General features: G+C 40.3%; 1 long non-coding RNA gene across 1 annotated transcript in view; it reads right to left on the bottom strand.

Moving 5' to 3' along the window:
* Positions 1–6,843: 6,843 nt before the first annotated feature.
* Positions 6,844–24,168, bottom strand: part of LOC149127517 (uncharacterized) — a 73,927-nt gene continuing 56,602 nt past the window's right edge. Inside the window, exon 3 of the long non-coding RNA XR_016231271.1 lies at positions 6,844–7,260. This is a non-coding gene — a long non-coding RNA (uncharacterized LOC149127517). The remainder of the gene's footprint in view (positions 7,261–24,168) is intronic.

The raw sequence follows: 24,168 nt of genomic DNA, 5'->3' as shown, positions 1-24,168 counted from the left end.
TATTTGTTTAAGTTTATTATAAAATTTAACAGTTCTGAAAAGAATGTCTTCAAAGTAATGCATAATGAAAAGAAAGTAGTGTGAATAGCAGATAACCAGTGTCCAAAATTTTTTAGAGATTTATTTATTTGAAAGGCAGAAATACAAAGAGGCAGAGAGAGAGAGAGAGAGAGAGAGAGAGAGAGGTCTTCCATCCGTTGGTTTACTCTTCAGATGGCCACAATGGCAGGAGCTGCACTGATCCAAAGCCAGGAGCCAGGAGCTTCTTCTAGGTCTCCCAAGCACGTGCAGGGGCCCAAGGATTGGGCCATCTTCTACTGCTTTCCCAGGTCATAGCAGAGAGCTGGATCAGAAGTGGAGCAGCTGGAACTCAAACTGGCATCCATATGGGATGCCAGCACTGCAGGCGGTGGTTTTACCTGCTATGCCACAGCAGCGGCCCCCCAACATTTTAAAATTAAGACTAAATATAATTGGACATCAGTTATTCACTGTTTTTGTTTACACTGAGTTGTATGGTTTTATGAGCAAAGTTACACTTTCTAGAAATGTCAGCTACTAACTTAGATAAATCAGATAAGATTTGGAGAGCATTTATTATAGTCCAACACATTCAGGGTGGTATGGCCGTAGACTTCCAACAGTATTCTAAACATCTTACACACAAACTCGTTTATACCTCATGACATCTTTCAGGGTAAGTAAAATTATCATCCATTTTGCATATGAGGAAACTGAGGCACTAAAGGACAAGTGCTGACAGTCATGTAACCAGCAGATGAGTATAGTAACATCTAAAGTCCATGAAAAGCTTCCATACTTTAGCATTAATCTAGATACTTTTATAGATACTCTACTCTCTAGTGCTATGCAGAAACATGCATTTATTCACCTTGTACTCAGAAATACACTTGCCAGGGTCTGGCTTCAGATGCACTGCTCTCTGCCAGGCCGCTCCTCTTAAATTCCAGCAGGTAGGCTGGACCCAGAGTTTCCACTTCATGAAGCTGCTTGGCTGAATGAAGTTCATGTCTGTGGTAGACTGCATCATTGACTAACTCTTCAGCCCTCCCTGGCTTCATGTCCTTTGCCTTGTTATTTTCTGTTCTTTCTATCAAAAGAGTAAATTACTTCCCCATCCCTTGACTTGGTTGGACCATCTGACCTACCTTGGTAACAGAACCAAGCAAAAGTGATGGTATGCCAGTTGGTGTGCTTAATCCCTGCCATCGCCATGGGAAGAACATGCCCAAAATAGAAGAGCCAGCTGGTCCCCGGAGAAGAATGAGACACAGGTTGCAGAGCCACCCAGGAGGGCTCAGCACGGATTAGCCAGCTCCAGCTGGCATTCAAATGAGTACAAGGTGAATAAATGCATGTTCCCGTGTTTCTGCATAGCACTAGAGAATAGAGTATCTATAACTGTATCTAGATTAATGCTAAAGTATGGAAGCTTTCCATGGACATTAGATGTTACTATACTCGGCTGTATCTTTTTCTTTATCGTCTGTTTTATACAAATGATTCCATGAGGACATATAATTCATAATTTGTGTATGAGGTAGAGCACATAGGTATAATTTACTAGACTCTAAATCTCCAGAGGGCAAGAATTCTGCACTTTTCAACATTTTATTCTCAGCTCTTCAGTGTCCAAAGTGGGAACTCAATAAATAGCTGATGAAAGGCCTACTTTTTTCTTTTGTTCAAACCAATTTTTTCCAGCGCTAAGCTACTATTCAGTGGCAAGATAGGACCTGTAGGACCACATACTGCATCATTATCAGTAGTTCATACCAGAGAACCTATTATGCTAAATTTATTATGAAAATTATATTTCTTTCCTTCAATAATTAAACCCCCAAATAAAACCAACCTCAGGGTTCTAATTTGTCACTGAGAAAGCAGCTTGTTCCTAAAACCCTGCAGGACAAATTCGTAATGCAGCCACCAGTTGGAGGAAAGCAGACATGCCTCTTAGCTGCTCATCAGGTTAAGAATCTCAACCCTTCAGCTGCAATGACACCTTCCAAACACTAATAAGATCATGGACTGTATCTACCAGGTTGTCTCTACTATAATTATAATAAATAGACATGCAGGAAGCGGCATATCCGTGATCACCCTTGGCAGTGAGACTGGCCGGGGGAGAACTGCCCTGCCCAGCTAGGAGAGGTTTGTGGAGGCCCTGTCCTGTCTAGACTCTGGCGGTCCAAGAACTCCCTAGCCCTTTTGTTCATGTATCTAGCTCCCAGCCCCAAGACTCACACTCATCTTTAGCCGTTTGGGCCTGCCCTCGGCCTCTGCTTCTGTCTCCTAAAGTCTACCAAGTATCTGCAATTCAGTAAAGGAAATGGGTAAGAATTCTCATTTCCTTTCCTTTAATGTTGCCAGCTTCTGCTTCATCTCTGTAAATTTGTTTTCTTCCAGAAAAAGAGATACTAAACAATCATAAAATGCCTTCCCTGATAAGGGGAGGCCACTAGCAAACACTACAGCACATTTCCTGGTGATGGTTTGCAGTTCAAATGTTTAATTACCTGCCCACAACCCTATACACACACCACAGGCCAATGAATCTCTACAAGCACTCTGTATCGCAGAAGTGATGTGAGCTGCCCTGGCGGAGCAACGAGAAAATGGACACAGTTTCAGTTCACTTTATTTCCTGCCCTAAACCTGCTGAAGTATCATATATAAGAGTTTACAAACTACACAGGCGATGTGTCCTTTATGTGTTTGTGGCTGATCTGTGCTGTCTTTTCCCAAGTTGAAGTTTCTGCCTTTTAAGGTAACTCACATGACAGGTGAAGGTGAAGACTGGCTGTTATCCATAAAGCCTATAAAATCACTAAGAAATTAGTTACTCGATTTGCTTCTAAATATCAATATTTCCATCACATTATTCAACTGTTTAGTAATAAGGTCATATCTGAGAGATAAATATTCAGCATAATGTAATGGATTTTAAAGTGTGATCAAAGAATAAAGTATAAAACATCAGTTTGTGGATTCCTGTTTTTCACTGTGTATCACACATACAACCCTTTAAGATATATTCAGTTATGTACGCTTACTCACATAGTAAGCATTTGTAAAGTGCTTGAACATTTTAAAAGTAAGCATAGATGAACTATCAAGGAGAATTTACAAGATGTGGGGAGCAACTCGGACTAGACTAAGTTACTGGAATTAAGACTTATTCTATGCATCTGCTCTCCCACAATATGGCGCTGAGAAGGGAGAAACAGCTTCTACTCAGCTGCCTCCAGTTCAACCAATAAACTGTAGGACCTGCTCCTGATTGGAGGAGAGCAGCGTACTCGGCGTGTGGGCAGCAGAGTTGGGATTGGCAGAGGAGGACTATAAAGGAGGAGAGAGACGGCATGCACCAGGAACATCTAAGGGGAACATCTAAGGGGAACACCTGTGCAGCCCCCGAGAAAGCCGGCCGGCGGTGTGCCGCTCCCCTGCGGAAGTGGGGAAAGCGGCCAGGGGGAACCGCCCTTCCACGGAGGTGGAAGGGATAGTAGCCAACCCGGGAAGAACCAGCAGCAAACCCGGGGAGGGCCGAGCAGATGAAAGAACAGCGCAGGGTCCTGTGTCGTTCCTCCACGAAGAGGGGGAGCGACATAATGGTGCCGTGACTCGGATATGAAGCCTAGGCAGGGCTTAGTGTCGTTCCTCCACGAAGAGGGGGAGCGACAACAAGATGCTAAGAAACAATATTTTTTCCTAGGTAAACAATGTAAGCATCTAGTTTTCGTTAAAAGTTTCAAATAGTCATCCATAATAGGGGGATTTCCTAGTTTCCATCCTAAAGGAGACTGTCATTTCAGTGAGAACAACTTGTGGAACTGAACTACGATATGTTGAATAAGAATTGCATCGACAGACATGGAGCCTGGTGGTTAAGGAGTCAGTTAAGTCACCCACCTCCCATATCACTGTACCTGGGATGGATACCAGTTCTGGCTCCTGGTTCACAGCTTCCTGCTAATGAAGACCTTGGAAAGCAGTGGTGATGACTCAAGTACTTGGGTTCTTGCCATCCAAGTTGCACTCTCAACTCCTAGCTTTGGCTTAGCTTAGCCAGATGGAAGAACTATTTGTAGATAAGATTGATGACTTTTCAAAGAGCCTAGATCAGAAAGAATCCTACACCTTAAAACAGGCCCTCTTCCCCCAGGAATTCTGAGGCCTGGAATGGAATCATCAGAAATATCCTGACTTTAGATTTAGAAATGAATGTGTTCAGGGCTGGTGCTGTGGTGTTGTGGGTTAAGCTTCCACCTGCAGCACCAGCATCAGACATGGGCGCCAATTCCTGGCTGCTCCTCTTCCAATCCAGCTTTCTTCTTATGGCCTGGGAAAGCAGTGGAAGATGGCCCAAGTGCTTGATGCCCTGTACTGCTGTGGGAGACCCGGAGGAGACTCCTGGCTCCTGGCTTCGGATTGGCCCTGCTCCATTGTGGCCATCTGGGGAGGGAACCAGCTGGTTGAAGATTTCTCTCTGCTTAACTCTGCCTCTCAAATAAATAAATAAATCTTTTATTTAAAAAGAAGGATGTATTCTTTGAGAATCGCAGCTCTCTTATTCCATTTAAGGAACGTCAGTAACACTGTAGAAGAGAAGGAAATGACGTACATAACAAGTGCAGCCAAATGCTGATCTTTCCCTGACCACTGCCTCCTCACTGCAAGGGGCAGAGGAGAGGAGAGACACTAGAGAGAATTATTTTGTATAATTCATAGAACTGCAAACTGGATTTGATCCTTTTAAAAGGGAGTGTCACATCTGCCCAGTTAACATCCTATAGATGTCCATAGATGTCATAGGGGTGAAAGGTGATAGCTTTTCCTCTCTTGTTCCAAGGTCCACGGCTGACACCCATTTAACAAAAGATTAATGAGAAAAAAGCCTCACAAATGTATTTAACGAAGTTTTACAGGACTCAGTAGCTCTCAGAAATGCTGGCCTAAAAGATCAGGATCAAAGAGTGTGTTTTTATGCGAAGACTGAACAAAAAATTAGAGAGGCGTGGAGAAACATGGCTGGACCTGAAGGGTATAAGCTAATGGTATTAGATGAGGGGAGTGGATCCTAACAAGACCTGTTTGTTCACATTCTTTTCTGGGTCTCTGTATGATGTTGCTCTTTCCGGGTTTTGGGCAAAACTTCTGTCATGTGAGGACGTTCAGGGGAAATGGAGGGAGTCAGACACCTTGCTCAGTTTTATGGCTTCTTTGGGGGAGGGAAATTCTAAGAAGGTAGGAAAAGCTCAGAAAGACCCTGCTCCTCAGGACCTTCCAATCTTTTTTCATTCGAAACACTTAGCAGCCATGGCCCAGGCTTCCAGCAGCATGTCCAAAACCATTCCCAACTGTGTTTCTCAAATCCTTCATCTGAAATCAAATGCTCCATTTTCAAATGTCTAATAAGCTTAAAACTCAATATTTATGCCAGCACTGCGGCTCAATAGGATAATCCTCCTCCTGCATCACCGGCACACCGGGTTCTAGTCCCAGTCGGGGCGCCGGATTCTGTCCCGGTTGCCCCTCTTCCAGGCCAGCTCTCTGCTGTGGCCAGGGAGTGCAGTGGAGGATGGCCCAAGTCCTTGGGCCCTACACCCCATGGGAGACCAGGATAAATACCTGGCTTCTGGCTTCGGATCAGCACAGCACACTGGCTGCAACACACCAGCCATAGCGGCCACTTGGGGGGTGAACCAACGGAAAAAGGAAGACCTTTCTCTTTGTCTCTCTCGCTCGCTCTCTCTCTCTGTGTGTCTAACTCTGCCTGTCAAAAAAAAAAAAAAAAAAAAAAAACACTCAATATTTTGTCTCTCCCCACTTCTTCCTCCTGTATCTTCACTGTAAAGTGCCTCTCTCTTCCGAGTTCCACCACCTGGTTCTCAAGAGAGGCATATAGGAGCCATCCCAGATTCATTGATCATCATAGAAAGGCAAACTAAAGCTATCAGGATGTGAAGACACTGGTGAGCTAACCGCCGCCTGGGACACTGGCATCCCTTCCGGGAGTGCCTGGGATAGAGTCTTGGCAATTCTGCACTTCCCATCCAGCTTCCTGTTAATGTGCCTGGGAGGCAGCAGATGACAGCCCAAGTATTTGGGTTTCTGTTACCCAGGAGAGAGACCTGAATGGAGTTCCAGGCTCCTGGCCTCAGCCTGGCCAAGCCCTGGCTGTTGCATGCATTTAAGGAATGAATCAGTGGCAAGAAGATCTATGTTTGATTGATTGATTTTGGCTTCTCTTTTCTTTCTTCCTTTATCTGGTGTGCTTTCTCTCTCCCTTTTAAATAAATAAATACTCTTTAGAAAAAAAAAACACTGACTATAACAGCTAATTATACTTGTACTACTGTAAAGAAAATGTGGAACCCTTATACATTGCTGGTCGGAATGTAAAACGGCACAACCACTTTGGAAAATTGTTTTTGCAATTGCTTATAGAGTGAAGCATATACTTACTCTATGACCCAACAATTCCACTTCTAGTTCTACATCCAGATGAAATGGAACTGTTGATACATGAAGAAACTTACGCAAGGGCATTCTCAAGTAATTATATTCTTAATAGCCAAACTTAGAAATGCCCACACACCCATCAAAAGGATAGTTTTAAAAATATCTAATTTGTGTTATATTCCCACAACCAAATACTCAGTAAAAATAAAATCTGTACATGCAAAACTACACTGATGAATCTCAAAGGCATGATAACGAGCAAAGAAAGTTACACATGAAATATAACGATTCTACTATATAAAGGTCAAGTATAGACAAAAATTTTCTATGGTAATAAAAATGAGAAAAGTATTTATTTTCCTTTTGAGAATAGGGTATTTATATTCAGAGGGGTACATTCTGGGTGATGGACTTATTTTATATCTTGATAATGATGTGGGTTTGATGGAGGTACTTTTCAAATCTCATGGAAGGGTCCACTTAAGATATGCACACTTCACAAACTGTGTATTTTACTTCAAAAACACTATTAAACATTAATGGTAGAAAAAGGAATTTAGAGGTTAGGATGTCACTTGGGATGCCCACATCCCATATCAAGTGTACCTCTGTTCAAATTCTTCTAAATGAAAGTCCAGCTTCCTGCTAATGTGTACTCTTGGGAGTCAGCAGGTGATGCTCTAACTACTTGGGTCCCTGAAACCCACATGGGAGACTGGATGGTGCTCCTGGGCCCTGGCTTCAGTTTGGCCCAGCCTTGGTTGTCTCTGCCTGTAAAATACAAATAAATAATTTTTAAAATAATAGCAGCAGTTATTTCCATTGCTCTTACAAAATATACAATAGTAGAAGAAAGAAAATAGTAAGTTATTCCTGTTGTTACACATAGAAAATGATTTTTTCCACATCTAGGAGACATCAATTGGAAAACAGGGACTCACTAATGCTATTTGCATATTGTGTATCAAGCAATTTATTCATGCTTCTTTAGGACAGATAATATTTACCAACCTAAAGTTATTTTTCTTCAATTGTCCTTGAAAGCTTTCTATTTTTAACTTCAGTTTTCTAAGTTCACCAGGTCCATTAGAGACAGATTGAAGAAGCAGAAAAAAATAAAGCACCAGGTATAGGCAAGAATATAAAAATCACTGACAGTCTATTATTTTTTCCCTGAAACTAACATGACTTTCAATAGTACTGGATGTCAAACAATCTTCTGGCCATCAAACATGCAGTTCTGAATCCTTAGAAATTAGAAATAGCAAGCACGGGATTGACTAATTGCAGTAGCAGCCCTTTGGGATATAAATATCTCTCAGAGGAACCTGAAATGAGGCTGGTTCCTCCTGCGTCCCCTCTAGATAGACGGAGATTCAGCTGCAGTGAAATGAGGGTCTGAGTTAATGAAGAGTTGTCAGTGTTGGAAAATGTTGAGTTTGTGTTTGCAGTTGACTGAATCTGAGCATATTGCAAGCCAATCTGTACGAAAGCCAAGCACAAACAAAAAATACCTGGTAATTAGTGATGTCCAGCTTGACTTGGATCACACCCCAAGCCTTGTCACCACTTGTCATTCATTGGAAAAACCATTAAGACTGTAAGAGCTGCTTTATTATACTTGTATTTGTTTAGTACATGTACTATCACCTCTCTCCATTACAACCTCTGCTACAGCATTGCATATCATTTACGAAAAAAAAAAAAAAACTAATTTTTCTGCTCCAAACAGACTATAGTCAGGAGCCTTTTTTTTAATTTCTTGAACCAAAATGTTTCCTTTGACCTTAACAGGTGCTCACTTATATAATAAGTGATGAAAGGAAGTAGGACATATTTAAAATCCAAAAATATAATTCTAGGTCACCACAGAAGAACTACTTGGGTCCAGCCCTGAGTGCATGGCACAATCATTTGAAAGCACCTCAAAGTACCCCAGAGCTGTAGATTTTCATGCACATGAGCTGTAAATATCTTGTCATATTGACCAGAAACAGAAATACTTCCCCAGGGAAATCTATGAAGTATTAGATACATAAAGACTTAGAGTTGCCTCTTGTAAGTTCAAGGCAGGGTTTGTTAAAAAATGAGTCATAAACTCAACAAAACTCTGTACTTTGCAAGGCTTTTTCAATAATCTGAGCTAGGTGTTTGCTTGTATTTGGCTTTCCTTACAATCTGGCTTTCACTGTTAACTCCTCATTAACTCTGATCATTCTCTTGCAGCTGAATCCTGCTCTATCCAGAGGCAGTACATGAAAAACTAGCCTGGTTTCAGGTCCTACTGAAGCTGTGCATTTCCATTTATGTGGTCTGAGGAAATACAAGAAAAGCATTAAAACTCACACAGAGGTTTCCAAATATAGTTACACTACAATATATTTCATCATGGCAAATAGTCTGTTTTCTAATACTCTCTCAGCATCTCTTCCTTCCACAAAAAAAAAAAAGAAAGAGAGAAAGAAGAGAGAAGAGAAGAGAAGAGAAGAGAAGAGAAGAGAAGAGAAGAGAAGAGAAAAGAAGAGAAAAGAAAAGAAAAGAAAAGAAAAGAAAAGAAAAGAAAAGAAAAGAAATTTCTCTCAAAGGAAGAGTGGACTATTATTCCTGAGAAGCCAGAATGGCTATACTTACCTTCTCATGCATTCATTCATCAAAATTTTATTGAGCACTTTATGCGTCAGAAACTGCTAGCCCCTAGGGATACTACTGCAAGCAAGGCAGACAAACACTCTGTGCTCAACAAAGCTTACGGTCTGGAGAGGAGGCAGAGTGAAGACAAATGGATGGAAAAGAACAGCAAGTAGGTAATTATGGAGAGTGCTAGGAATGAAAGTCATAAACAGGTTGATGATGCAATGGAGAATGATGAGAAAGGAGGGTGCACTTTAAAGAAATTGAACAAATGTGAAGAACAAAAGAGAGAAAAATGAACCACACCTGCACTCAAGCCTTCCAAAGAAAGGGAACTGCAAGGGAAAAGGCTACAGTGTGAAAGAGCTCGGTGGATTTAAAACCAGAAAGAATGATTGTGCACCTAACCAGCAGTGAAGCAGACACACAGAATGAAAGGACGAAACCAACAAGGTGAGCAGGAGTCGGATCGTGGCCTTGTAGACAATAGACTTTAGGTGTCATAAAAGCCAGTATGAGACTTCCATATATCGAGATATATTTTTAGTCACTCTGATTTCTGTGTGGATATTAGATTACTAGATGTGAAGAATAAAAGGAAGAAAACAGTGCCAGCAGGCTGTTGCAGGGAAGGTGAGGATGGTGTTTTAGGGTGCAGTGGGATGGCATGGTGCTGACACGGAGGGGGAAGTGGGAAAAGAAAGGATGTGAACTGGATGTGGGTGATAAGGATAAAGAAAAATTAGTAGACTCGGGTTTTTGGATAAGGCGCTCCAAAAAGTAATGTGATCTAGAGACCAAACGTCAGTGACCCATGAGCAAGCAGCATGCAAAGCCATAGATGGGATGAGATGACACATGGAGAGAGAGCAGAGAAAGGGACTGGACAATGTCCATGGCATTTAGCGTTTCAGTGGAGAAAAAAGAGCCAGAAAAGAGTTAACTAAGACAGAATGTACAAGACAGATAGGAGAAAATACATAAGTATTATCATACAAGTCAAGAGAGAAAAGTATCTCAAAAAGACAGTATTATGGAGGTGGGCATTTGGCCTAGCAATGAAGACACTGCTTTGGATACTTACATTCCTGACCAGAGTGCCTGGGTCTGAGTCCTGGCGTTCTTCTTCTTTTTTTTTTTTTTTAATTTTTTTGACAGGCAGAGTGGACAGTGACAGAGAGAGACAGAGAAAGGTCTTCCTTTGCCGTTGGTTCACCCTCCAATGGCCGCTGCGGCCAGTGCACCGCGCTGATCTGAAGCCAGGAGCCAGGTGCTTCTCTTGGTCTCCCATGCGGGGTGCAGGGCCCAAGCACTTGGGTCATCCTCCACTGTACTCCCGGGCCACAGCAGAGAGCTGGCCTGGAAGAGGAGCAACCGGGACAGAATCCGGCACCCCGACTGGGACTAGAACCCCATGTGCCGGCGTCACAGGCAGAGGATTAGCCTATTGAGCCACGGCACCGGCCTCTGACGTTCTTCTAATGCAGACTGTGCAAGGTAGTGGTGATGGCTCAAGGCAGTTGGGTGCCTGCCATCCATACAGGATATCTGGGTTGAGTTCCTGGCTCCTAGCTCCAGCTTGGCCCAGCCCTGCCTATTGTGGGAGTTGGGGGGAATGAACTAGCAGATAGGAGAGAGTCTCTCTATCTCTTTCTCTCTCCCCCTCCCTCCCTCTCAAATAAATAGCATAAATAATTTTTTAAAAAAATAGGGGAATGGAAAGATTCATATCTTTCCAAACCAAAGTGTGTTTACTAGATTTGTTATTATGAACATTACTCATTCAATAAGTCAGTTGTAACATTGCATATATACTGACATAGACCCACAATTTCAGTAAAACCTCTTTCATGTGTCTCTTTCTTTCCCTTCTGCATCTAAGTCTTCTTCAGAGCACTGGCCATATACATGCAAGCAATTCCCACTTCCAAATGAACAGGAGAAGGTATGTGAGTGAATGGATGTCTGTCCTGACTTTTTATACCCAACATCACACACCCTTGTTGAGATAGACTCATCCAGGCCCTGACCTAGGGCTTAAACCAGATCAAAGTTGGGACCCACAGAATTTAGAGCAAAAGAATGAAATCTTGAGGCCAGAGAGATAAGCAAACTAAATATAAAACAAACCATTAATGTTAACTGGCAGGGAGGAGAGAGAGACAGGATCACGCATCTGAACAGAACACAGTGATCAAACCAGACAGCTGAATCCAGGAAACAGCTGAGTGATTCCTTAGGTGTTGATCAGTCAGTGTTTGAGGTAGCAGAATCTTTGCTTAACTTTGGGGTCAAGTACATAGGCAGGAACCCTGCAACCAAGGTGCTTCCCTGATGTCCCTCACATCCCTCCAGGTCCCAGTCTTACTGGAACTCTATCATTTACAGGGAATCCTTTCTCCTTCCCCAACCCCCAAGACAAACCAAGGAAGGAAGGAGTGCTGCCTCCATCTGAACACCAAGCTCCCTAGTGCCAAGGCCTGTTCTCAGGTAACTGTCCCCCAGAGCCATTTTCAGCATGAAAACCTTAATCAAAAGTACAATTCAAAGATGTCCAACTGTACTCCCATCAGAAATAGATAGATGGCCACTAGAAAGGTTTTGATTTTCTACACTAATTCTGGAACTGAAGATAGAAGCTGGATATCTTAAAGCAGACTTAATAGAAAACATTATTTCAGGTTCCCAAATTTTTACATGCACAAATCACATACGGTTTTCTCAAGTAGAATCTATTTCCCTAAACTCAGAATAATGTATAATACAGTAGAACTCAGCTCTTCAGTCTCATCCAATATTATCCACTCACTGACCCAGTTACAAGCAACGCCACTCTGCATCTCCAGAGCAGACAGACGGCTGGCATAAGGTGGTGCTGATAATCCAGGCTTTGTTTACCCTCCGCAAAAATGAATTTAAACAATGAGTGCTTGATTAAGTAAATTCTGTGATACACGGAGTTTAGTTCAGATATATATAAACCATAGTAAACAAAAGGTTTAATAGAAAATTTCTTGGGAGGGGAGTTATTTCTCCTGCTGCACTTGCACATGAAACACACACATGCCACGCCTTCCCCAAAACATGTTTCTTTTTCTTTGTTTTACATTATGCATATAGAGTCTTAGTTTCCCCAAATGAAAATCCTCACAAAGAGAAAATGAAGATGACACAAAGTCAATGACACATTCCCTCAGAGCCTCTTTGTCATCAGTCCTTGATTTTTAGGTGGATCATGCACTCACCATGTCCATGGGTACCCTAGACCGAAGCATTATTCTCATCTCAAATCACCTCATGGAGGCCAGAGAGGACGATTCTTCACGATTTTCCAGCCCCAGGAATGAGCTTAATGTAGATAAGATTTGCATAAATATTACCATTCAAGTCTTTTTATGGTGGACTCTTTATTAAATTAGGAGTCATTAAAAATTCCATAGCTTCTAAGCTGATTTTGCTCTAAGGTGAACCAACCGTATTCAAAGTGAAGACAAAACTATTAAGAACAGATGACCCGGGTGGTGGAGGGGGGCCTCTAGAGAGCTTGTTTAAATTTGGCTGAACACTACAAGGATTTTGTGCAGCAGGATAAGATAATTTATGATAAAATGAAGATGGACTACAAGGCATGCTGTTATGAGATACCAGATGGACTCTGCATTAACTCTTCAGAGAGCTGGACACACAGCTTGGCAAGGTGAAATTGCCAGAGGAGAAAAAAAGAACTACGGAAAATGTGAGTGCCGGGTTCCTGGAAGAGAGAGACATAGTGAGTCTGGGTGTCTCAGTAAGAAATAAAGACAAACAAGGGGAGTCAGAGGAGCAGGCCTTATTGGGGCAATCTGTCAGGAAACTAAAGAGAGCATAATCATGAGATGTGAAGTCACGGAATAAAACTAGACACCAGGTTTGGGAAAATAAGTCCCATACCACCTGCATTCATTTCTGTAGAAAGGCTTTTGGAAAAAAATTACATATCATGACTTGAAGAGAATCGGCTGTATTTTTAGACATCTATTGTGTGATTGCTTTTTTAAGAAATGTATACATTTCTTTTGTAAATAGATTTCATAAAGATATTTACAAAGATCGACAGCATGGAAGAGCCAGCAGATATTGTCAGATTTTAACATTTGTTCAATATTTTACTTGTTAATTTGATATAGCATTTGTAATACTCAAAGGCATGCGTAAGTAATATACTTGACAGAGTAGTAACATTTTTATTATTATAGTTTAGTAGGAGAAGTAATTATAGTAGCTGCAAAGTGCCTGTTTGAGGTGTGGCCCTGTGTCAGGTATTATGCCAAATGATTTCTGAATTATGTAATTTTACCTTAAGAAACCCCTGAGATGTTGATATTATTAGTACTATTTTGAATAATAGAGAAATTAGATACAGAGAATTTAAGGAATTCATTCAAAATCAAACAATTGTCTAAATCTAAAGCCTACATTCTACCAATATATTATCCTACCTCCTGAATATCAAATATTTTACACATAATCAAGTTGCTTAAAATGTAAAATGAAGGCATTCTTTTAATCTAGGGTTTTGTATCATACAGGGCCAGTGCAGCATTCTTATGTAAAGAAACCTCTTCACATATGCACAGTATCTTTCCTATTTGGTTTAACTCCTTCAGATTATTGGGCACATACCACCTTTGAAGGAACTGTGCTAGGGTCTGCAGTGTATGTAATGAAACACAGAAGTCTCTATTCTTAACAGTATTAATAATAATTTGTATTCAGATGCATACTAGAGCTCTATCTGTATCAGTTTAGGCTAGTGCACCAAAGATTAAGAACCAACGTTAGATGCCAACCTGCCCACAATCCAAAGGCTAGATTACTGATGGGATAAGAATGAGCAGTGAATGCCAAAACACTTAGGTCAGAGGTGTAATTGGGGAGCAGTGTACTCATAGTATCTCAGATTTAACCAACATATTAGCTATTAGTTATAAAAAGTAAGTACAATTGCACAATATGCAGATTTAGTAGATCCCACCTTTCCAAGTAGCCTCAAAAAGAACCCCCAACAAAGGGGCAGACTGATAGTAAGTGTGCATTCGCTAAAGTGCTGTTATTGTCCTTGTAGGACTCTTGACAAAAAGATATACTTAGAACTAGCATTAGAAAATAATAAGACAAATTCACATAACTGCCCATCAACTATCCAGACAACGGGCCTTCAAAAATGCTAATGTCTTAAGTGGAAACAGAAAAGCAGGGAGGAAAACTGCTATGGAAAGAATGAAGAAATGCAAAGTAACTCTGCAGTTACATTCAATAAGTGACTTCAGCTATTGTATTTTGAATTTTCTTTTAAAAGTATAACAATGAAGACCACTACTGGGTGTTTATAAATGTGAATTTAGGCTGTATGTTACATAACAGTACTACATCAATGTTAAATTTCCTGAGGGTAAAAACTATTTTGTGGTTATTCAGGAGATTATCATCATCATGAGTAGGAGACATATGTATAGTATTTTGAATATTTATTTATTTGAGAGTCAGAGTTACACACAGAGAGAAGGAGAGGCAGAGAAAGAGAAAGAGAGGTCTTCCATCCACTGGTTCACTCCCCAATTGGCCACAATGGCTGGAGCTGCACCGATCCAAAGCCAGGAGCTTCTTCCAGGTCTCCCATGTGGGTGCAGGGGACCTAAGGACTTGGGCCATCTTCTACTGCTTTCCAAGGCCACAGCAGAGAGCTTGATCAGAAGTGTAGCAGCTGGGACTCGAACCAGCACCCACATGGGATGTTGGCACTGCAGGCATTGTCTTTACCTCCCCAGATGTGCCAGCCCCAGATGTGTAGTATTTTGGATTAAGTGTGATGTCTATAAACTTCCCTCAAGCAATTAATCAAAATAAAAATACAGGAAAATGAAAGATTAATAAAGATTATGTACCTCAATAGAAAGATATTTGTATATATATCATATATGATACATGATATATAATATATATGCATGTAACTCTGTTGAAAGTGTATTAGTATAAACATAATATATATACTAAATGTATACTAAAAATATAGAGGGTATATAGAGTATGCTACACAGTACACAATTTTATAGAGTTAATTTTATACAGTGTAATGAGGGAGCCCAGGACTAGCAGGCCAGACTGGCTCCATCCTACAGCTCCTTCCCAGAATGCACACACTAAACAATTCAGGATGGAAGCCCCTTGTAACACAAACTTATCAATGATGACAAGACACAGGTTTCAAGGACAAGATCTCCGCTCAATAAAACAAGCCAGAAGGGGCTCCATCAACACTGCCCCGCCACTCCACCCCCTCACATTCATAGTAACCACTACCTTTGTTCCTTGGATAACGTGATTAACACAAATACCTCTCTGGCTTGGTCTTTCTCTTTCTACCAGCCCCTCTTATCATACTGTCCAGAGCTTCTCTTCTTCTTGCCTAAATATAACTTTATTTCTTCTACTCTCACCATCGTCTCTGATCTCATAAATTGTCATCAACACCAGGACACAAACTTGGATTCATCTCACCAGGTTTCCTGTAGCAGTAATAAACATATAACTAATAAATAATGCAATGTATTTATAAACTAAATATATATCATCTAAATATCTAAATACAAGAGAATATAAGTAAATATAAATATGCTATAGTCAACAGATTATAGAGCTTACCTAGTTATATTGAGATTTATATATTAAGAGATTTATGAAAGGAGAAATATATAGAAAGACTACTTTCAATTACCAGTTCCAAAGATATATATTTTAAAACATCTAGATGTATACAGTTGAGCTCTTCCTTTCACTTTATGTAGAAATTCCCACTTATTCACCTGCAACCAAATGATGGAACCTTAACAGGTTACACAGGTTAGAAGATATTTCTGCATATCTAACTCTTTCCTAGGAAATCTCAGGGGAAGTATAGGTTGAGCACCATTGACAATGTACTGACAGAACCACCAATGGCACAAATGTACATGTTTCACTTAGACTAAATTTAGACTTCACAAAAAGAACCTTAAGAAAGAAAAGAAGCCCAAATAGAGGATGGAGCTACAAGAATACCAAAGTCTAGGACACACAGTTATTTTAATAGGAACTACAGAAGGCATTGCCTGAGTCAAAATAAGTGAAAACAGACAATGTCTCAGCCCTCATATGGTTTACAGCCTAGAAGGGGAGAGGGGGATTTATAAAACAATTACAGAAGTTACATTAAAGACCTGGGACTGTGAATGTCAGTAGCAAAAGCAGAATCTGCTTTGTTATCCATTCTGCTCTTAATACTCATGAAAAGCAGCAAGATAGAGAGGTGGAACTCTCATAAATGGAGACACACAACTACCACAATTCTAAATTGCAGCCTAAGGAATCCATCCGACATAAAGAGCAAAATGTGGGGAACAGTAAAAAGGCATGCTAATTGCGAACACATATCTTCTTGAACCTCAGAAGTATGTATCATATCACTCTGTGAACGCACAGGCAGTGGTTTTTGGTAGTGGGTGTGCCCTCGTAGGAACAGGCTTGATATTATTGAGAAGCAAAGGAGGGGAAGCTGAAGGAAAAAATATTGAAAGAACATTTTGTATCAGCCACTCTTGTCTTCCAACATACAGGCAGACAAGTGGAGCAACTAAAGATGAGAGCGGCTTCCAAGTGGACACCAGATGTAATTTAGAGACCCCATGGTCTACAAGGCTCTGCTATGATCCACAACCAAAAATTAATAAGAAATATGCCTATTATTTTGAATGCATTAATTTGAGATATTCATTAGACAGCTAAATAGAAAAGTTGAGTTTGCAGTAGACACATAAATGTGAAGTTCTGAAAAAGTTCCAGGCTACAGAAAAATATGTAAATACATTCTTGAGACTGCAGAATGTTGACAGTATTTAAATCTATAAATGCTGTACACTGTGTTCTGTACAATTTCAGAAAATTAAAACTTTGCTCTTGCTGACCACTATGTGAATATTTCATTCTATATCATTCTCCTAGTTATACTCCAGTTGAATACATATATATTTTACATAATTTTCACAAAAAGTTATATGCAAAATTGCCCATGGCAACACTACTTACAATATTCCAGGTTGAAAAAATTTTCTTTGTGCATTTTAGATTGAAAGAGAAAATAAAATCTGCTGTATTTTTACAATGGAAGAGTGCAGGGTAATGAGAATGAATGAGCTACAACTACTACTAGATTATTGTGCATAAATCTCACACACATAATGCTGAGAAAAATGTCAGACATATAAAGTATATATTGTATTTGCATGAATTGAAGGGAAATATGACAAGTGAAAGTGGTGATTATAACAGTGCTGGGTAGTAATTTGAAGACAGCAAGACTTCCGAGATATTGATCCTTTTTTTGTCTTGAACTCAGTGCTACTTATATATCATGTTTTTTTTCTTTCATTTTTTTTTTTTTTTTTTTGGCAGGCAGAGTGGACAGTGAGAGAGAGAAAGGTCTTCCTTTTGCCGTTGGTTCACTCTTCAATGGCTGCAGCGGCCAGCGCGCTGCTGCCGGCACACCGCGCTGATCCGAAGGCAGGAGCCAAGTGCTTCTCCTGGTCTCCCATGGGGTGCAGGGCCCAAGGACTTGGGGCATCCTCCACTGCATTCCTGGGCCACAGCAGAAAGCTGACCTGGAAGAGGGGCAACCGGGACAGAATCCAGCACCCCAACCAAGACTAGAACCCGGTGTGCTGGCACCACAGGCGGAGTATTAGCCTATTGAGCCGTGGCGCCAGCTTATATATCATGTTTAATTGGTGAAAAACCATCATATTGTATGTTTATTATATCTGTCCATTTCTGCATACATGTAGTATTTAAATATTTGAAACAATAAAAACAAAGAAATGTGCCTAAGTCAAGTGGAATAACAGTTTTTGTGAGACACGAAGGAGACAACCAAGGCAAGTGAATACTTCCAACATCCTCCAGCTAAATCTCACTTTCCCACCCTCTGCCCACTGCCAGCTTTCAAATAACTGTCTCCATTTAAAGACAAGTTGATAGTCATTTGGGAATAAATGCAGGACCTATACACAAAAAATTTGGTGGTATCGACTGAATATTTGTGTAACCCAGGATTTGTATGTTGAAATTCTAACTTCCAATGTAATGGTATTAGGAGGTGCTGCCTTTGGGTGGTAATTACATCATGAGGATAGAACCCCATGAATGAAATTACTTCCTTTATAAGAGACATTACCAGGTGAGATGGAATGAGAAGAAAGCCATTCATGAGGGGACTTAACAAATCTGTGGGAAAATGAAGTTAAAGGGAAGTTACGGGTAAGGCCCAGAGGCCTAAACCACTGCGTACTAAGCCTGCATCACATATTGTATCTGAGTGACAGTTGGAGCCCCAGCAGCTTTGCTTCCAATTCAAATTCCTGCTAAAGCATAATAGCATCGGTGAATGTAGAAGATGATGACTCAACTGCTTGGGCCCCTGTCACACATGTGGGAGAACTGATGGAGATCACTGCTCCTGGCCTTAGCCTGGCACTTGCAGCCATTTGGAGAGGGAACAAGCAGCTAGAAGAGTTCTTTATGTGTGTGTATGTGTGTGCACACACACATCTTTTTCATTCTGCCTTTCAGATAAATAAATAATCTTTTTTTTAAACAGGTGCTTATTTGGGAACAAATTTTTTAATGTATACACATCTCTTTTTTTTTTAGTAATACATAAATACCATGAATTATTTTGAAGACTCCCCTGTATAAAGCAGGAAAACATTCCTCACCGAGAACACAACCACAATGGCACCCTGACCTTGGACTTCCAGTCTTCAAATCTGTGAAATAAATGTTTTATTTTTAAGCCACTCAACCTGTGGTACTTTATGGTAGTGGCCCAAACTGATTAAAATGCTTGAGGTTAAATTACTAAGAGCCATGAACACACAGGCATCCAGACAGGAAAAGCAGGTCACATGAAAAGCTGACCCCAGGATGTAACCATGATAATATAATGCCAAGAGAGTAACACAAAGCCAATTAAATTTGTAGAAAAGTATAGCTGCACCTCCACGTTTATTGCAGCACAATTCTCAATAGCTAAGACATGGACTCAACTAATCGCTCGTCAACAGAATACTGGATAAAGAAATTAAAGGGTATGTACTCTATGGAATATTACACTGCAGTTAAAAATGAAATCTGGCCATTTGTAACTAAATGATGAATCTAGAAAACATTATACTTAGTGAAATAAGCAAGTCCCAAAGGGACAAATATCATATGTTCTCCCTGATCTGTGACAATTAACAGAGCACCTAAAAGGGAACTTGAGAAGTGAAACTGACACTATGAAAAGCAATACTTGAACAGCCCTTGTCTTGACTATCAAGGAATAGTTTATTATTTTTATTATTTTTATTTTTTTCTACTTAATACCATTGGTTGAACTCTTTCTTTATGCTGAGTGAAATAAGCCAATCCCAAAGGGACAAATACCATATTTTCTCCCTGATAGGTGACAACTAACTGAGCACCAAAAAGGAAACCTGTTAAAGTGAAATGAACACTATGAAAAACGGTGACTTGATCAGCCCTTGCCCTGACTGTTGATGAACAACTTAATATGTTATCCCTCTTAGTATTTTTTTTGTTTGTTTGTTCTACTTAATACTTTTGGTTGAACACTGTAATCAATACACAGTTATTCTCAAGAGTTGAAACTTAACTGAAAAGTGATCTCTGTTAAATATAAGAGTGGGAATAAGAGAGGGAAGAGATGTGCAATTCGGGACATGCTCAAGCTGACTTACCTCAAACGGTAGAGTTAGAAACATACCAGGGGATTCCAATTCAATCCCATCAAGGTGGCATGTACCAATGCCATCTCAATAGTCCCAGTGAGCAATTTCTGTTCACAATTGATCATAATGATAGGACTAAGAACCAAAGGGATCACATAAACAAGAATAGTGTCTGCAAATACTAGCTGATAGAATAAAAAAGGGAGATAATGATCCAACATGGAAAGTGAGATACACAGCAGACCCATAGAATGGCAGATGTCCTAAACAGCACTCTGGCCTCAGAATCAGCCCTTAAGGCATTCAGATCTGGCTGAAGAGCCCATGAGAGTATTACAGGCATGGAGAGCCAAGACACTCTGGAAAAAAAACTAAATGAAAGATCTCCGCAAGTGAGATCCCAGTGGAAAGAACGGGTCATCAAAGAAGGAGCTACCTTTCTCTGAAGGGAGGAGAGAACTTCCACTTTGACTATGGCCTTGTCTAAATATGATCAGAGTCAGTGAACTCAGGGGGCTTCCATAGCCTTGGCAACTCATGACAAGAGCCTAGGGTGATTACTGATGCCATAAACAAGAGTGTCAATTTGTTAAGTCAACAACAGGAGTCCCTGTGCACTTACTCCTCATGTAGGATCTCTGTCCTTAGTGTGCTGTACATTGAGATTTAATGCTATAACTAGTACTCAAACAGTATTTTTCACTTTATGTTTCTGTGTGGGAGCAAACTGTTGAAATCTTTACTTAATGTATGCTAAACTGATCTTCTGTATATAAAGAGAATCGAAAATGAATCTTGATGTGAATGGAAGGGGAGAGGGAGTGGGAAAGGGGAGGGTTGCGGGTGGGAGGGACGGTATGGGGGGGAAGCCATTGTAATCCATAAGCTGTACTTTGGAAATCTATATTCATTAAATAAAAGTTATAAAAAAAGAAAAAAAGCTCATTTTTCCATTCAGGATAGGCTATTGAGCTCAAGCTTCACCTCCCAACCCTGCTAAGACTTAGCAAAATAAAGTCTAGAAATAACAAAAATAAAAATATCATAATAGAGAAGGTGATACATGTGTCTTTGCAGAGGCCTTCGTTAGTAAAATGGCACCGTCTTACTTGTGGCATCATCTATGCCCCAGACACCATCTTACGCCCTGGCCCCCGCGGCCACATTGCATTGTAAGCTTCGGCCCTAAACCTCACGGTCCAATCACCAGTGTCAACTCCACCCCCACCCTAATGGGATTTGCTACTCCTACTTCCCTATCTGGCCCCAGACAAAGGGATATTAGGCCCTGTTTCCCGGACATGTGTTCTCTTTTTGCTTCTTCACCCCTTCCCTCTGGTCTGCTGGGTTTCCCCCAGTAAACCCTTTCCCTTACTCCATTGTTTGGTGTGTTTTGTGGTGGCCTTACAGCTTGCAGCTTGAAAGACTGTAATTCTAAATGCTGTGTTAAATTTCCCTTAATGTTGCACACTTGGGTAAGTAAAGTATAAGTTTGACTGAAATGCTCACATTTTAATTAAATACTTGAAGCAACAATATTGAAATTTCTTTCAGTAAGAATACTACACAGGCTGACACCAGAGAATGTAGTATAAGATAGTGATATCACATCTACTCTTTCCTGCTGACCTCTCAGTTTCTCTCAGGCAGATGGCCTTTTTTTATTACGTTAACACATTATTTCAGAGAATAATTGAAACCCAATATTTAGTACATTCTGATGCCAAGATCCCGGATTTGATAAATGTGAATTAGATGGCATGTCAAAGAAAACTTACCCTGGGCAGAGTTAAAACAGGCAAGGAAGATTCCATTCAAGACTACTGCAGTGGGGACAGAGACGGTACCCAAGTCCACTGAAACTGAAAAGATGGAGAGTGGGGAGAGTGGTTTTTGTTTTTTTTTTTTTAGAGGTAGAGTTACAGACAGTGAGAGGGAGAGACAGAGAGAGAGGTCTTCCTTCCCTTTTTCACTCCCCAGATGGCTGCAAAGGCCGGAGCTGCGCCAATCCAAAGCCAGGAGCCAGGTGTTTCTTCCTGGTCTCCCATGCGGGTGCAGGGGCCCAAGCACTTGGTCCATCTTCTACTGCTTTCCCAGGCCGGAGCAGAGATTGGAAGAGGGGCAGCAGAGACTACAACTGGCACCCATATGGGATGCCGGTGCCCCAGGCAGAGGATTAACCTACACCCCCATCCCCCCTCCCCGGAACCAGCCCCAAAGGAGAGTTTTTAAGCTCTGAGGTCAATCTGTGTGAAAGTATTAAAAGATGTTGGGGGCCAACTGTGTTAACTAATAGGTTCTCAGAGCTTGGCTCCTATCTGCCCACATAGACTGGGAGATAGGGGTTCTTTCTTGATTGATGATTGCGTTTCCAAGGAATGGCTCCCAGGTCCTGGAAAGAGACATTCTTGTGCTGCAGATTTACATCACAAAGCAGCCAAGAAAGTATTTACAACAGCAGGTTTTTCTAAAGCTGATTCTCTAAGGGAGGTCGGGGACCTAGGGTAAGGAAGAAGCTGATCTAATTCCCATGAAGGGGAGGAGCGTGTAAGGCCATCTTGGCCCAGCCTGTGTTCATAGCCTCACTAACGCTTGCTCGGAAGCCTCCTGGGCAAGCCTGCCCTGAAGAGGTTGCGAGCCAAATGTAGGAAAAAAATATTTTTCTAGGTTTATTTCTTCAGGCGCATTAGTGATTTGGCTAATGGCTAGAGACTAGAAAGATTTTGCAGCATTTCCACTGACTGAAGCAAGGCTTCGAAACTCTCACTGGACTCCGTTAAAACGGAGATTAAAAATTGTTGCTTTCCACTTCACAAAATGTTTTCAAGGATTAACAAGTAATGCTTATAAAGCCTTTTCAGCTTTTTTTTTTAATGTTTAGGAAATGGGATTTAAGCATAAAATATGATTCCTATAAATTACAGATGAAAATATAATCAGCAAGTTTGCAAAGAGTCAAAGTAAATTAAATCTGAAGAAGAAAGAATCTTAAATATTCTTTTATAAAGACAATATTTGTACTAGAGCTTCATGACAAAGGATTTCTTTGAGGTTATAAATGAAGAAACATAATAAGCTAAGCATTGCATAAATAATAATGGAAGAGTAGCATTGTCCTAGAGCATTCAAATCAGTTTTTCAAAAACTAATTTTTCTCTTTCCGCAACCTTGATGAAAACTTCCTACATTTTAAAACTTCAAATTTATAGAAATGTAGAAGAAAATAAAATCCACAATAGTCTTGTCACCTGGGAAAACAACAACTCGTGAATGCAATTACTTATTATCTCTTTTTTCTGAAAATATTTCTCTTGGAATTCTAAACATATGACATGATTTTATATTAGTATTCTATAAAGTGGTGTATGTTGGTTTTTATCTCAGCATAAAATTTGAAATTAGAACTTTCAAGAATCTCACTAGGCAGAAATAAGAACTAGTAATATTTTTATTATTTCCTTAGACTTTTTTCACTAGGTCAATATTGCTTTCTTGAAACCATGTGTAATATCTCCCTCCCCTCTCACCCACAAAACTGGGCTTATTTTCCCTTAAATGTTCCTTTCTAAATCTGAAATGAGCAGATTTAAATTTCACAGAGTCCCTTAATTAATACAGAATCTATTCCTAGCACAAATACTCTTGCACACACCACCTTTCATGGACTTCTTTAAAAATGTCATGTTTAAAGAAAGTTTATGGGCTTAAGTGGACTATGATAGGATGACAAACTTTGCCATAAAAATCAAACCTTGCCATCGGTTTGCTAACTACTAATTAAAAGGATAAACCGGGTCATTTAGTATGTATTGAATGATGCAGAAAGTCATCAGTTAAGGTCTTTAGTGATCAAAATGGCCTTGATACTGTTCTACACAACTTTTGTGTGAGAGGTAGAAATAGTAGTGTATTCACTAAGTCTATTGTACATCATGGTGGCAGTCTGTGATGCCTTAATGAGAACTGGAAAATGACATTCTCCCTGGGTAAATACATTAGAAAGCACTTGGGAAAAAATACTTGAAATTCTGACCAAGAAAAGTCACCCCTTAGTCTTTCTCTAGGCAGACACAGCCCTTGGCTCCTTGTGAATCTCCAGGAACCAAATTTCAGTCCTTTGGTGCCTGCTCAGTGACATTTATGTAGTCACAACTTCTCTATGCTACATAGAAGCCTTATTATATCAACATAAATATATAAATATTTACATTAATCTACCTGTTTTTTATTCATGTTGATATACTTA

This window comes from Oryctolagus cuniculus, chromosome 3 (assembly GCF_051225735.1).
Source record: "Oryctolagus cuniculus isolate XC-2025 breed Fujian yellow rabbit chromosome 3, ASM5122573v1, whole genome shotgun sequence".
Classification (NCBI taxonomy): domain Eukaryota; kingdom Metazoa; phylum Chordata; class Mammalia; order Lagomorpha; family Leporidae; genus Oryctolagus; species Oryctolagus cuniculus.
The sequence above is the reverse complement of the archived record's forward strand: the minus strand, read 5'-3'. Positions and strand labels throughout refer to the sequence as shown.